The following is a 14,040-nucleotide window of genomic DNA, read 5'->3' on the forward strand; positions in this document are numbered from 1 at the left end:
CCTCGACCCAGCGTCATTCTCGTCATTCTCCTATGAGAGCACTTTTCTCATTGCGACATAGTAATTTACAAACCTGTTTGGAATTGGAGCGTGAAGGAAGGCGTGTTTCTTATTCATCTTTGTACCCATCTTCAAGTGTAGTGCCCGATATACTTAGTCACTCGATAGATATCTAATCAATGCAGGATTGAATGATTGAAATATGAACAGAAGCCGTAGCTACTCATTCATTTGTTTTAGCATCTTTTAAACAATGACCATCTTGTAGGTCAGAGCTACCATTTGTAGGTATTTAAAGTATACGTTTGAACTGTGTGTAAGAAAATCACGTGACTAGGTAGTTCGACAGGATTGCTGCCTTCTGCTAAATGCCATCCGTTCTTCACATCGGGATTCTGTTGTACCTTATACACGTGACTGGCAAATCTCCTCTCCTGTACAAACTCCTTCTAATTTGAGCTGGCATCACACCAATAAAGTATTTCTAGTCATCTAGGTCTTTTGGAAACTCTAGAGCGAAGAATCCTCAAAATACCTACAGGAACAGTTTTGAGGAATTGGGCCCCTCCTTGGCCATCCTTTGCAGGGATTCTGAAGTGTGATCTACCACGTTGGGCTTTGGTGTGTCAGAGCAAAGTGTGAATAGAAAGAGCCTTGCTGTTTCCTTATTTTTAACTGACGAATTTTGATTTTTTGATTTTATTATATTTCTAACTGGAGCATCAGCCTTTTGCCCCAGCCTTGGAAATAATTTGTGAAGCTTTGCCATAAACCCCGAGGTGGGGCTTGGTTTTCCGAGAAACCCTCTCTTCTGACAAGCCAGGCCTATTCTGGATGCCTGGGACGGGAGAAGTGACACCATGACATGGAGCTGTCGGGACTCACTTGGGAGTGAAATCATTCATCGTCTCAGACACCAGAGGCAAGTTACTTCCCTCTATGCGCCTCTCTCTCTCATCAGTAAGATAAAGAGGGTGACTCAAGAGAGCCCGAATGGTTTTTTCCTGCACTCTCATTCCTGAAATGCTATGGACTTTTTCTTTTACCAGGACCTGTCGTTCTTTCAGCTCTAAGTGAGCCCTGCCCAGCCACTCCCCTCTCCTCCCGAGACAATATTTGAGTTGTAATCTTCTCCAGTTTCCCCTTTGGTCCTGTGGTTTTTATCTTTTATATCATTTTTTTATTATTCATACCTAATCTGGGTTGGTTTATGAAACTTCTGGAAAACTTGAATTGACTCAGCATACATTTGTTGAGGTATTGATCTGAGGCACACACTGAAGACATGGACAGTAAAAGACAGGGCTCCATCCCCCAAGCTCACACAGCGTCACAGGAATGTCACTTAACGCCATTGTGGCAGACTCCATTTAAAGCCCAGAGGTGCTCACAAGCGTTACCTCTCTCTCTCTCCCACCCTGAGAACTTTATTTATGCATTTCCAAAGAATATAAGGAAGTTACCAGTAGCTACAAATACAAATGGCGATGAACATTTGCCTCCTTTTCTTTGGTGCAAAGACAATATGCACCTACTATCTACCATTAATTTGGTTGGACTACTTTCGTTTTGCAAAATTGTTATCTTACTGTGACATATTTTTTAATAGGGAACACACTAAGTAAAAAGAAAGATGTTCCAAATTCTGAAGGCTCAGAGTTGGAAAGAAAGCAGGCCCGGCGAGCTGTACGGACCAGCAGTGCTGCCTGAGGCGACAGGAGGGTGAAGGCTACATGGGTGGCTTAGCAAAGGTGCCATAGCTCCCTCTAAGGGTGGGAGTTGTTGAGTTGCTATGCTGACATACTGTTAACCCATTAAAGATTTTTGAAAAGACAAATTTTAGCTGCACCTCTGTTCCAAGACAATAGACTCATTTAGAACAAAGGCAATCTGCCTATTTTTACTCCAAGAAAGAGCTAAACCAGAGTGGGGGTCAGCAAATGGCAACTTCTTAGGTTTCTACAGGGAGGTTCATTTTGTGACCTGATAATAAAAAAAGTCACAGAATATTTAGTTGTCACACGTGTCACTGTGAGCACAAAAATACTTCCAAGGAAAAATTTCAGTGATTTTTGAATGGTGCTCACCTCTGCTCCTCTCCATTATCTTAAATATCAGAGAATTGAGAACATTATATTTTACACAATTTGTAGTTGAAATCTGGTTGGTTCCTCTTCTTGTTTTTGGTAGTTTTACTGTCTAATTATTAATTATTGTTGACATTTGTCATTAATGAATGACTACCCAGAAGAATTATACCAACTTCATATGAGATTTGAAAAACATCAGAAAACGTGCTTGCTATTAAAGAATACTTAATTAGAAAAACATGTCATTTTAGGAAACATCTTTTTTTTTAAGTAACTCATCCCATCGATCTGATTTTCTCTCTTGAATCACCGGCTCCTAGAAAGTAGAACGTTTTTTCCCTCACTTTTGTGTCCTTTCCAATTCCACATGCCTCGCACAAAGGAAGCGCATAATAAATGCTTGGTTTAGTGCCATGGATTTTAGAAGAACTCTGCGATGAAAGCGATTGAGCAAATCACGGACCCACTTGTTACTGAACAAGAGAGGTCAAGTGTCCTTGCCCATGGTCATACGGCTAACAAGTCATGGAGCCTGGATTCAAACTCAGGCAGTTCCATCTCAGAGTTCTCCATAGACAGTCAGGAGTATAAATTAATGTGTACCTTGCCTGCTCCCCTCCCCCTGCAACTGATACTGTCTCCCTTTCCCCTTAGGAATCCTGATTTTTACACAGGTATCCACACCTCCGGCATGCAGCCCATTTGCTGGGAGGAGCTGATTTCATTCTGACCACTGAGATGGGGCATGTAGGTCTCAGGTCTACACTGGCTTCTCATTTCCTGGCCAGGGCTGTTGCATCAGGGGCGGGCAGGGAGCCTGCAGACCATGCTTGCTGAGGAATTTTTGGAGATAAGCGTCCTCTCTCTTCTGGAAAAAGTTCGGGTAACCACCTTCTTTCTTTTTTCTTAGATATGAATGGAAGCGTAGCCCAGGCAGTTGTGAGCAGCCCAAATAGAGCCGCTGGAAGTGAAGATGGCATTGCGAAGGGCAGACAGATGCAGAAGTAAACGTGGTCTCGGAGGACAGTGGTGAGCAACTGAGTCAAACCAACCCTACCTCTAGCATTCAGTCATGTACGCCATTAAATCTCTTTTATTGTTTAAGCCTCTTTGAGGTTTTTAAAAATCACTTCAGTACAAACTATTCATGGCCATAATTTGGGAAGATAAGGTTCTATGTCTTTCTAAAAAGCTGACTGGCTAGAACTTCGACCAGGTATAGCTGTTATGCTTGGAGAGAATTAATTAGATCTCAGTGTTTAAGAGCTATGTGATAACTAGTTCATGTTATATTTATAACTCTATATTTAAATAAAACTTAAATGTCAGGTGCCTGAATACGAATATAAAAATATCAGGACCGGCTGTTACTACAGCTGAACTTAAATTATGGCTCCCTTAGGGAAAATCAATACTTTTCTTTTAAGCCAAACAGATTCTTACATGCACTTCCAAAGGACAAATAATAAATGGCCAAAGAAAATACTTTACAAATACCTCCACAGAGGATAAAAATTAGGGAAAAAATGCTACTTGCCCGTTATAATTGTTGGAAAAATCATCTCTTAAGCTCCTCCAATATAGGATCTTGTTTCTCTGCCAAAGTAGAGCCAATTAAATAACTTTTAAAGTGGAAGATCTGATTGCTGATGATTATAAAGACAAATAGTCAAGGATAAAGACAAAATCCAAAGATAAAACCAGCATCTTGAAAGAGAACTTAAGATTTTAATGGTCTTAAACTTTAAACTAGAGGAGCAGAGCTTCTGTTGGTACTAAGAGAACCCTAGCTTTAGAATAAAGTGTGTGTGTGGAGGGGGGCGCTATTGATTCTTCTTGTTAGGAAGCCACAAGGCTCTCTTATTCCAAGGTTCCTGTTCTGTTCCCCCCACCCCGTGCCCCCCGGCAAGAACTTTTTTTTTTTTAACCTCTTGGCACTTCATATTGAACAAATAGAATTATAAGATGCTTATTAAATAAGAAACATGCTCATTTTCTGCTTTTATTTTATTTGTATCAGAAAGAGCAGAGGACCCCACGCTTTCTAAAATAATGGACTCAGTATCCGGAGTGGGGTGCATTTCTGTAATTCACTGGAAGGAAGAATGGGTTAGTTTTCAAAGTTCCTGGATAAGGGAGAGCTCCAGCTCTGGCTGCAAGTCACCTGCCTCTAAGAGACATAAATAACCACAACTGCCAGAAAATAAAACAGGTAATCTCTAGAAATGCCTCGATAAATGAAAATGAAGTACAACCCAAGACTCCAACTCTTTAGATCCAATTGAAAACTGTGTTCTCAATCAGCTGGTAAGATTTTAATTTATTTTATTATTATATTTAATAACAAAATATAACATAACTCATTCATTTTGTACATTAATCCTCTGTCCATAAAAATGGCATACATGATGATGACCTACATTAAAGTAATTGTATACCATGTGTAGCATTATAGTGATAATCTACGCATGATATATAATATAAAGTTCATAGAAAATTAAAGTATAAAGCATTAGCTGCAGCAAGAGATATAAAACTTTAAAGATTTAAAGATTTAATTATTTATTCACATATTGAACTTGTGTTTTGGCCACTTGAGCCACCTAGTGGTAATATCCATGAAAGATGATTTCTTATACTGAAAAATAATATGAAAGCCTTAAGTTTTCTACTTAATGGGAATGAACTGAGTAAAGTGAATCATAACCATTGTATATATTCAAATTTTTGAATTAATATTTATTTATTTGTAGGAGATTGAATATTATAACATAAATTATAAAAGCATAACTCTGCTTATTTTGTTTCTTCTAGTAGAGGCCACTTAACCAATATGTATATATATAAAATTACAATGCTTGATAAAGGGGAGAGTTTCAATATGTATAACAAAGAAATAGCTATCAAACATTTAATGGACTGAAGTGACATATATTTTAGAACTTACTGTAAAAATTGTAAACTTTGATAAATGGTTTTGGGGGTACGTAGCATATTTTCCAAGTTTGTCTTCCAGCTAATCATCAGTCTCCTATTTTCCTATATTCAAAAAATAAAAGTTAATCACCAATCCACTCAGTGGCCCATTAGAAACACTTCATCTCCAATTACATAGTGGCTAATTTTAGATTTTTTTAACTGGAAATTGTAGCTCAAACTAAGTTTCCATATTGGCTCTGCTCTGTAATAACTTCCAGCAGAGCCAAATCACTAAACGCTCACTGTTAACTTCATGTGTTAGAATCCACATTCATCTTTGCCTTGTTAACTTTTAAGGAGCTTTTTATTTGTTGTTCCAAGAATGTCAGGTTCTTTGGTATTCCGCTTTCTTAAATTGCCATATGTCTCTAAAGAGATATATTTTTTTTGAAATCAGAATTTGCACAAAGAAATGATAAATTTGTCCTCTTTGAATGCACCGAGCTTCCTAGTTGGTACACTTTCAAAGCCGTGATATGAATTAGCAGCGGTTGATCCTGTTTTTCTGGACTCTGACTTCCACCCATCTCGTCTGTGCTTTCATTAAAAAACAGGTTGTTTTCACAAGTGGTTCTTGGAAGCAAAGGTGTCCAAAGACACTTAGAGGAATGAAGAGTGTCAGCCTGAGAGCAGATGAGACCTTTAAGGAGTGATTGAGCGGAATCAAGATGAAATAGGTGCCTAGAGAGGAGCTGCCTCCCTGATGCGTAAGGCATCGAGGAGATCTGTGAGGGAACGAGGAAACTGAGGGAGGATTCTGCTATGAGCATATGGTGGATGTGTATTATTTTGCTTTCTTATTTTTTCTGGGAATACCTTCTTTCGGAACAGAATGCGTGGTTGTAGGGTAGACGTGTTCCCTAGGCTGGGTCAATCAGAGGATTTCCTCATGCATTTTGAACTTGGGACCAGTGAGAAGAGTCTGATATTTTCTCTGGGGGTGAAACCTGGGAGTTGTGAATTGTGGTGCTACTTCCTGCTTTGTGGAGAAAATCAGTCCAAGAGATGAGACACAGACACCAATCAGAGATGGAAGCAAGGATGCGGAAAAAGGCAGAGATACAGGACAGGGAAAGTGTCTGGATCCAGCTTCTGGGAACCAGTACACTTCTTCTTTTGCTTCAACTAGTTTGACTTGGGTTTCTGTCACTCACAACCCGAGAGTCCTGCTTAGTACAAAACAGAAGCTGCCTGCACACAGCCGAGTGGCTTGTTCAAGTGTATTGGTGAACGGCAATATGCTGAGAGGTGAAGGAAAAACACGGGTCCCAGAGCCCTGAGAATCAGGTGGGTAACGATCAGGAGAGCCCACCGAGACCCGGTATTAACCAAGACAGAGTAGGCGACCTCATGTGACTTCATGCAACATTCATGAGGCACTTAGAGAAGGTGTGCCCATGTGGGTGTGGGTGTTTGAAGACTTGCAGGAGGACATGGATTTTTTTTTTTTTTAACACCTACAGCACTTGGTCTTCCTAGGTGGTCTCCCATCCAAGTACAAATCAGGCTCTACCCTGCTTAGTTTCCGAGATCATACGAGATCGGACACGTTCAGGGGGTCATGGCCATAGACTGGAATTTTCATTTACTCTAAAATGCTCATTTACAGACTATAAGTTTCCTTAATTTTCTTTCTCGTCGTTCAAATTTCTACTAAGACATTGTGATGATTAACTTTTACCAGTGGGAAGTACCAAGATGTCTAGTAATAGTGTTTGGTTGAGGCTGATGCTGGTTGTATCAATATTGGTGCCTGTTATGGCCACTACCCCATTGGAGTAAACCTGCTCCATATACCCTTTCCTAAAACTTTCAGTCCCACACAGCCATGTTTGGTATCAGGTGGGATACCCATCCCCATCCTCATCCCCAGCTCTACTCTTAGCTCATTAGACCAATTCAAATTGGAAAAATACAGTGTTCATGAAATAACACAAATTCTCACGGAAGACTGCAGAAGAGCAAGTAAACTCATCCAGAGATATGGCAGGGGAGGGGGGAAGGTAGGACTTTCCTGTGTTCCGGGTGTGTTTTTAATGGAGAGTGGTGCATATCAGCTAAAGCTAGGGTCTGCTCCTGTTCCAGCTGATCTTGGTTCTCTGCCCTGCTTCTATTCTTCATAGGCTCCTTGAATGAACTTATTTATTCTCAGGGTTTGAGCTCCCAATAATGTGCTCATGGCTCCCGAATTTACATCTCTGGTATTGAATTATTTTTTTTGAACTCAAGACCTGCACATCTAATGGTGTGTTAGACATTTCTCCTTAGAAGTCCTGTGGCAACCTTAAAGTCAATGCACTCAATGACAAACTCTTACTGAATTCTTCATATTCCTTGGGTCAGAGAGGGGCATCACCACCTACCCGGATTCTGAAGACAGAAACCTATGAATCATCCGTGACTCCATTTTTTTTGACCTCTCCCCATCTCATCGGTTACTATCAATTTTCCACACTATTTCTTTATTTCTCAAATACATCTCCTTCTCTCTACCCCTACCAAATACATTCTTAATCAAGATTTTTTTGTGTGTTATACAGTAATATATTTATTATTCAAGATATTTATAATTTCTTCTGTGCATTATTATAGCAGCCTTTCAATTTTTCTCTCAGCCTTGAATTATTCATCATTGGATATCATTCTCCTTTCTGGAGTTTACTTTCTAAATTAAAGATCTCATAATGTCATTTTAAAAAAAAAATCTTTTATGACCCCTTTGCCAAAGAACTGAGAGTTCATTCATATAGCTTTTCCAACATGATTTTTCAACATGATCTTTAGCCAGTCCCTTCTGACCCCTCCACTTCCAGCTCTTCGACTTGCTCCCGAATGTGCTGTGCCCCATCCTGCCTCAGTGCCCAGGCTGCTCCTTCTGTGAATACTGTCCCCATCGCTATGCTGGTCCTGCTTCACAATTCAGCTCAGCCTCTCCCTCCTTCCGAAAGACAATGTTAAACTCTGTGACGGCTTCCACCATAGCACTCACCACACTATCTTGCCATCATCTGCTTTCTTCTGTGTTTTCCCGAATACGTTGTAGACTCCTGGAAGCTAAAACCAGCACCTGGATAGTGAACGAAAAAAACAGAGTCTTTGATTCAACCGATAAGTTCAAAGATAAATAAAACCATGAACTACTTACCGAATACCCTGTTTGGAGTTTATACTCTGGGCAGCATCAATTCTGAACCAATAAATAAAGAAAATGAAGATGGCTGTACTAGTACTGATACAAGATACTGCAAAGGAGGAGCCTCCTGCTGGTATCCGCCCACTCCTAGCAGAACAGATTGGCGGGCGAGAGAAACAAAATGTGGTAACCTAAACTGACATAAGCGAGGGAGGCAATCATTTCATTCTGATAAAGTAATACCTGGATAGAGACTCTGGCCCTTTGCTAACTTTTAAGTCTCTGTAACAAACATTGGTTGATGTCTGAATGAACAACTTTGAAAGCCTTCGATTGCCCCCCAAAGACGGAAAAGGCCTTTTTAGAAGCAAAAGAGAAGAGAAGCTGTGTAGGAGCCTATAAGGATTCAAACAGAAGGGTGGATACGATTTGAATTTTATGCTCCCAACTCAAAGGAATTGGCTGAAGCTGTTTCCTGTTGTTTTATCTTAAGCTGTTTGTCTCTGTCTCTGTCTCTGGATAACATTTAGCAATTAGCTAACCAAGTAGCATTTGCCTTTCTTTGTAGGTCAGCTAAATTAGTCTCAGGATCTCTGCCCCTTTTCTCTGAGACCCTGACCCAGCTGAATTCCTTGCTAAAGATACCCTGGTCTTTACCCTCCACAAAGAGGTGCTAGAAACACCCTTTAGGGACATAAATCAAGAGATTTATCATGCTGGTCAAATCAGAAAATTTCAGCGACATCATTTTAGCACGGAGAAGCTGTTCTAGAATTTCTATTAAAAGGGGCATTAAGGGCAGAATTTGCTTGAAAGGGGGAGTGGGGAAGGACTGATGGAGGTATGGAGATTATGGAGTGGTAGGGCGAAGCTAAATTCCTCATAAGCCCCTTGCTTGTGTTACCATGGTAACTATTTTCTTACTCCATTGTGCTGGACATTGTGGGAGATTAAAAAAGGAAACAAATCACAAGTTGATTAAAATGACCCTACCCTCAAGGAAATTAGAGTTCGGCCCGAAGAGACAGAAAAACGAACAGGTTTAAGAAGCTATTAATCAACCTAGAAAGAAAACAGAAGTATAAGAAAACCCCACCGTAACTTGATTAAAGAGGATCCAAAAGTTCCCATAGTGTAAATATGGAGTCGACATCGTTGCAAGATAAATAGAGTAATGAGGTGAGTGTGTGCAGCTGATGGGCCAGGAGGTCCAGGCCTGACCATATCATTCAAATCCCTCCTGGTCCCAGGCACAGTTTGGTACCACTCGATAGCTATTGTGTCTTTTGGTTAAATATCAATGAGGATGATTCTGGATCTGGATCTTGGGCCTGACTGGACTTTCAAGGTAGCTGCAGAGATTCCAGAAATCTCTTGGTTACTTGATGCCAATTTCTTTATCCCACTGCATGGAAATTGGACTGAGAGATTCCTGGGGACATTTCATTTTTCTGTTTCCTAAGACAGAATGGCCTATAGTCTCTCCACCCAGTCTTTCCGCCTTATTCCACATGTCCCCCCTCTAGAAAATGAGAACTTTGTCTTCCCTGCTCCACTTGATAAGTGGGATTGTCACAGATGAAGGTATTTCTGAATGTATTGCATCTGAATTTAAATTATCCCAGGGCATGGTTACCAAGAGATTTTTCTATGATAGCGTTCTCTTTGAGTTGAAAGAAATCAAAGTATTTAGATATATTATTGTACAAGGTGGATATGTGTCAATAATGATAACTAAAGATTATCGAATCTTTACTATATGCCAGGCATCATTCTAAACACCGTATTCGTGTTATCCCATTTATTCCTCACTGTGGCCCAATGACATCTGCTCTATTATTATCTCTATTTTAGAGATGTGGATATCTTAGTTGTAGAAAGATAAAGTAATTTGCATGAGAGCATGTAGCTACTAAGTGGCAAAGCTGGGGATATAAACTCAGCTAGTTTTATTCCAGAGACCATGTTTTTAATCACAATGTTATTTTAAAGTGAATGAGGAAAGGTTGCCATTTTTTGCTTTGTTTTGTTTCAAAATTAGCTCAGATTCACAGCTGGACCATAATAATTAAAATCTCAATAGCTAGCTTTGTTATAAATGAAAAGAATCCTATTAGGGTAAGAAAATCCTGCAAACACTTGGAATTTTGATTTTTTGTTTCCAAAGAAATTCTAATTTGATTTCTAATCCTTGCCTCTTGTCTTTTCACAGAATCATCTTGCACCCTTACTTGTTTTTTTCCCTAAAAAATTCAATTTTTGTCTTTCTTTTAATTTCTTCCTATTTCTATTTAAATGTGCACATCTTGAGGGAAAAAAAAAAAACCATAGAGTGTCTACTCTTGGCTGTACTACATCCTCTAGTTTTGTATGTATGTATGTATGTATGTATATATGTACGTACGTAGGTATGTATGTCTATATTTTTTCTGCATAAACATTTTTTTCCTCTAGTTTTTAAAGAAGAGTTATTTCTCCCTTCCACTCCCATTCCACTCTACTTCCTCAAAGTTCCTCTCTTGAAGGCCCAGGTATGCCCTGTGAAGTTCAAGGGCATTTGTCATTTTCATTGCTTCCGGCTCTATCTTCTGCATTACCAGGAGATCCAGCTGTCCTGCATCTTCTTTCTTTTTCTTTTCCCCATCTCTAATCTTCCTCTTACTCGCTCACTGTGGGTTTCTCCAACGCTTAGTTCTTAGAAGTTTGCCATTTTTCGATGCATTCTTTCCTTTGAAAAAGTCATTTGTTTTTAAAGTTTTACCTCTCCCTTTTATACAGGCTACTTTATATCTGTCTGTACCTTAGCAACTTCCTCTTACCCAGATGTCAGTATTTATTTCTAAGTGCTTCCTGGAAATTTCCATTTAAGTATTCTACTATCACCATTAAATTCAAAGTGAACAAGCCTTAGTTCATAATAATATTTTCCGTATGGGTTCTGATAATGATGATACCAATAGGAAACACTTATGCAATGTGGACACTAAACCTGGTACCTACCTAAGCACTTTAAATGTATTAACTCATTTAATCTTTAAAACAAGTATTATCCTTATTTTATAGAAGGAGGAATTCAGGCCTAGAGATATGAAGCAATATGCCCCCATTGCTGTCACAGAGCTACAAAGTGGGGGAGCCAAGCTTCACCCCAGGAATTTTGTCTGAGAGTCTTTACTCTAAACAATGATGCACGTTTTTCTGCCATGTTTTCCAATTCCCCACTCTCAATTCGCAACTCAGTTCATTTCATAACTTGTTTGCTTTTCTTTTTTTAATTTTCATTTTTTATTTAGACTTGACATTCAATATTATTTTATTTTAGTTTCAGGTGTACAGCATAGTGGTTCGACATTTATATAATTTATGAACTGATCACCCCGATTAGTCTAGCGCCCACCTGGCACCATACACAGTTATTACGATACTGACTGTGTTCCCTATGGCGTCCTCCACATCCCTTTCTTTACTTTTCTTTCAGTTTGTTTGTGGTGTCTATATCAGTCAGGGTCTGCAAAGGCACAAACGGCACATTCCATAAAAGACGCAGAGATACAGGTAAGGAAATTGGAAAGGAATGGGGAAGCTCTGAAGTGGTAACACTTTTGGGATGCTGTCACCAACCGTAGTCTTGAAAGGGCAAAAATCGGTTAAACGATGCTATGGAAATCCAGAGAAAGCCGTCCTAGAAGAAGGAGCCATTGCGAAATTCCAGTGAGGTACGGGATGGGGTGGGAGGGGAGTGAGGAGAATAAATACCCCGACCTCTTTCTCTTCGTGGCTTCCAGTTTCCCACTTAGGCTTCGTGACCTCATGCTCGGATCACTGTCACTGCCTCCTCAATGATCTAACTTCATTCGCCTCCACTTTATCCTTCTGCCTTATCACCAGACCAGTCTCGCTAAGATGCCACATTTGTTATGCTATTTTTCTTCTCATAAGCTTCGAAGGCTTGTCATTGCTCTTCAGCCTATTGTTGACAATCCTGCAAATCCTGAGTCCAATCCTCATTTCAAATGTTATCTTTGGCAACTGTCCTAGTCCTTTGTTCCAATCAGCCTCCTCGTTGCTATCTTTCCAGAAATATGCCATTTCCATTTCTGCATCAAATATAGCTCATATCTCTTCCTAGGTCTGAAATACATTTGTTCTTTTATCCAAATGCTATCTCTCCTTCAAAGCTCATCTCATTTATAAACTTCTCTGCCCATTCTCCATACATGGGTCCCTCTATCTTCCCAAGTTTCTGCTGAATTATGGATATCACCTTACCAATTAGGTCTTAATTGTATTTTTGTTTGTCTCATAAACATGTGTCTTGTCCCCTCTAATTGAGGGCAAGGATCCCCAAATCAAGGCTGTGTTCATGGTTTGTCAGTATGACTCTCATTTTCGAAGCTATAACAATTTGAAGGGGTACAATTACAGCAATGTGGGGGACAGTTAACATGCTAACAAAAAGCCATCTATGCTCTAAGCCCCTTACTGTAAAATCAATGCAACCTCAGCCTTTGAGTCCCTCCCTCTCCTGGCAGGGACCCAGGTGCTCTCCTTTGCTGCTAGAAACACCTAAGATCAAAGGCCCACATCCCTCTGCTGTGCTCCATCTTTCTTACTGCAGGCTGTGGGCGCTGCTGCAATAGATCTTTGAGATTGATCTGTGTTCTATGGGCATCTTCCAGCTTTCCTTCTGGGGATTTTTCACTCCCGTATGGTTGGCTCTCTTCTCGTTCTTTGTGGTGTAAGCCATCCCGTTTGCCAAGAATTGCCTATTGGGATGGGGTTATTTGGTTCATACCCCCAAAAGAATTCTAGCCTCCTGACCCTTAGCTAGTGTTTCTGGCTTAAGTTGGTCCATGTCAACTCTTCTCTCATGTAGGGCCACTCCTGGGATATGATCTTCATTTCTCTTTTTTGCTCTAGGGTCTTAGTGCTGCAATTGTCTGTGAGCTCTGCCCAGCCGAGAACCTGCTGTGGAATGCTCTGTGACATGCTTGGACCTTGCTGAGTTCCTCTAAGTAATGTAACAGCTGGTTCTCACAAGACCCCTGCCATCTGTCATCCACCATGATATTTACATATTGATTTTTTTCTCTGTCCTTTTCCCAGTCCCATACTTTAAGACTCTAGAATGTCTTTTACTGCTACAAGAAAGGCTTAAAACACAACCTATTAACAATTAAGTAGAGGCAAAAATTAGAGAACATAAATGGACTAATTTCATTGGTCATTTGATGTATTCTCTGGCTTTACGTCTATAAGCTTTTCTCATCTTTTTTTGTATTTTTCTACCCTGTCTTTTTCAATGAATGTTTCTTAAGATGGCAAATTCTCCAATAGCTTTATCTAAACCAGGGGAATTTAAAAAAACCTGTCCTAAGAAGGGCCAAAGTATTTCAGAGGGAAGACAAATTTGCGTAGTGAAATCTATTAATAATGGATGTCTTGGGGTTTTCTGAATTACACAGGCACAATTAAAAACAATTCTTTGTGTCTATTAATTTTGGAGCAAAGAAATGCAACTTTCATCCTTTTCTAATCTACTGTGGTTTGTAATTAGGTGAGAAAATGCATTCTTCTCCAAATTCAGCAAGGTAACTATCTAAATATTTCTTTCTACCAAGTGAAAGCTATCTTGCTTTTCTTTTGAGATGATCACAGAAATGAAAAACATCACCGGCCTAGCTACATCAAGACACAGGGAATGGAAGAAAAAAAGAACAACTTTGAAAAGCAATGGAGCCCATACAAGAACATTCTTTCTGAAGATCTGAACGTCGTGAAAGAACTTACATATCTGTCCACTTCAACTGCTATAAAATTGTCTGATGTGAAAGAGGA

At 39.8% G+C, this 14,040-nt stretch overlaps 1 pseudogene; it reads right to left on the reverse strand.

Annotated features, from left to right (window-relative positions):
- Nucleotides 1–6,523: 6,523 nt before the first annotated feature.
- Nucleotides 6,524–6,642, reverse strand: LOC112475657 (annotated as a pseudogene).
- Nucleotides 6,643–14,040: the final 7,398 nt, after the last annotated feature.

Source organism: Pteropus alecto, unplaced genomic scaffold (genome assembly GCF_000325575.1).
Source record: "Pteropus alecto unplaced genomic scaffold, ASM32557v1 scaffold11, whole genome shotgun sequence".
NCBI lineage: Eukaryota > Metazoa > Chordata > Mammalia > Chiroptera > Pteropodidae > Pteropus > Pteropus alecto.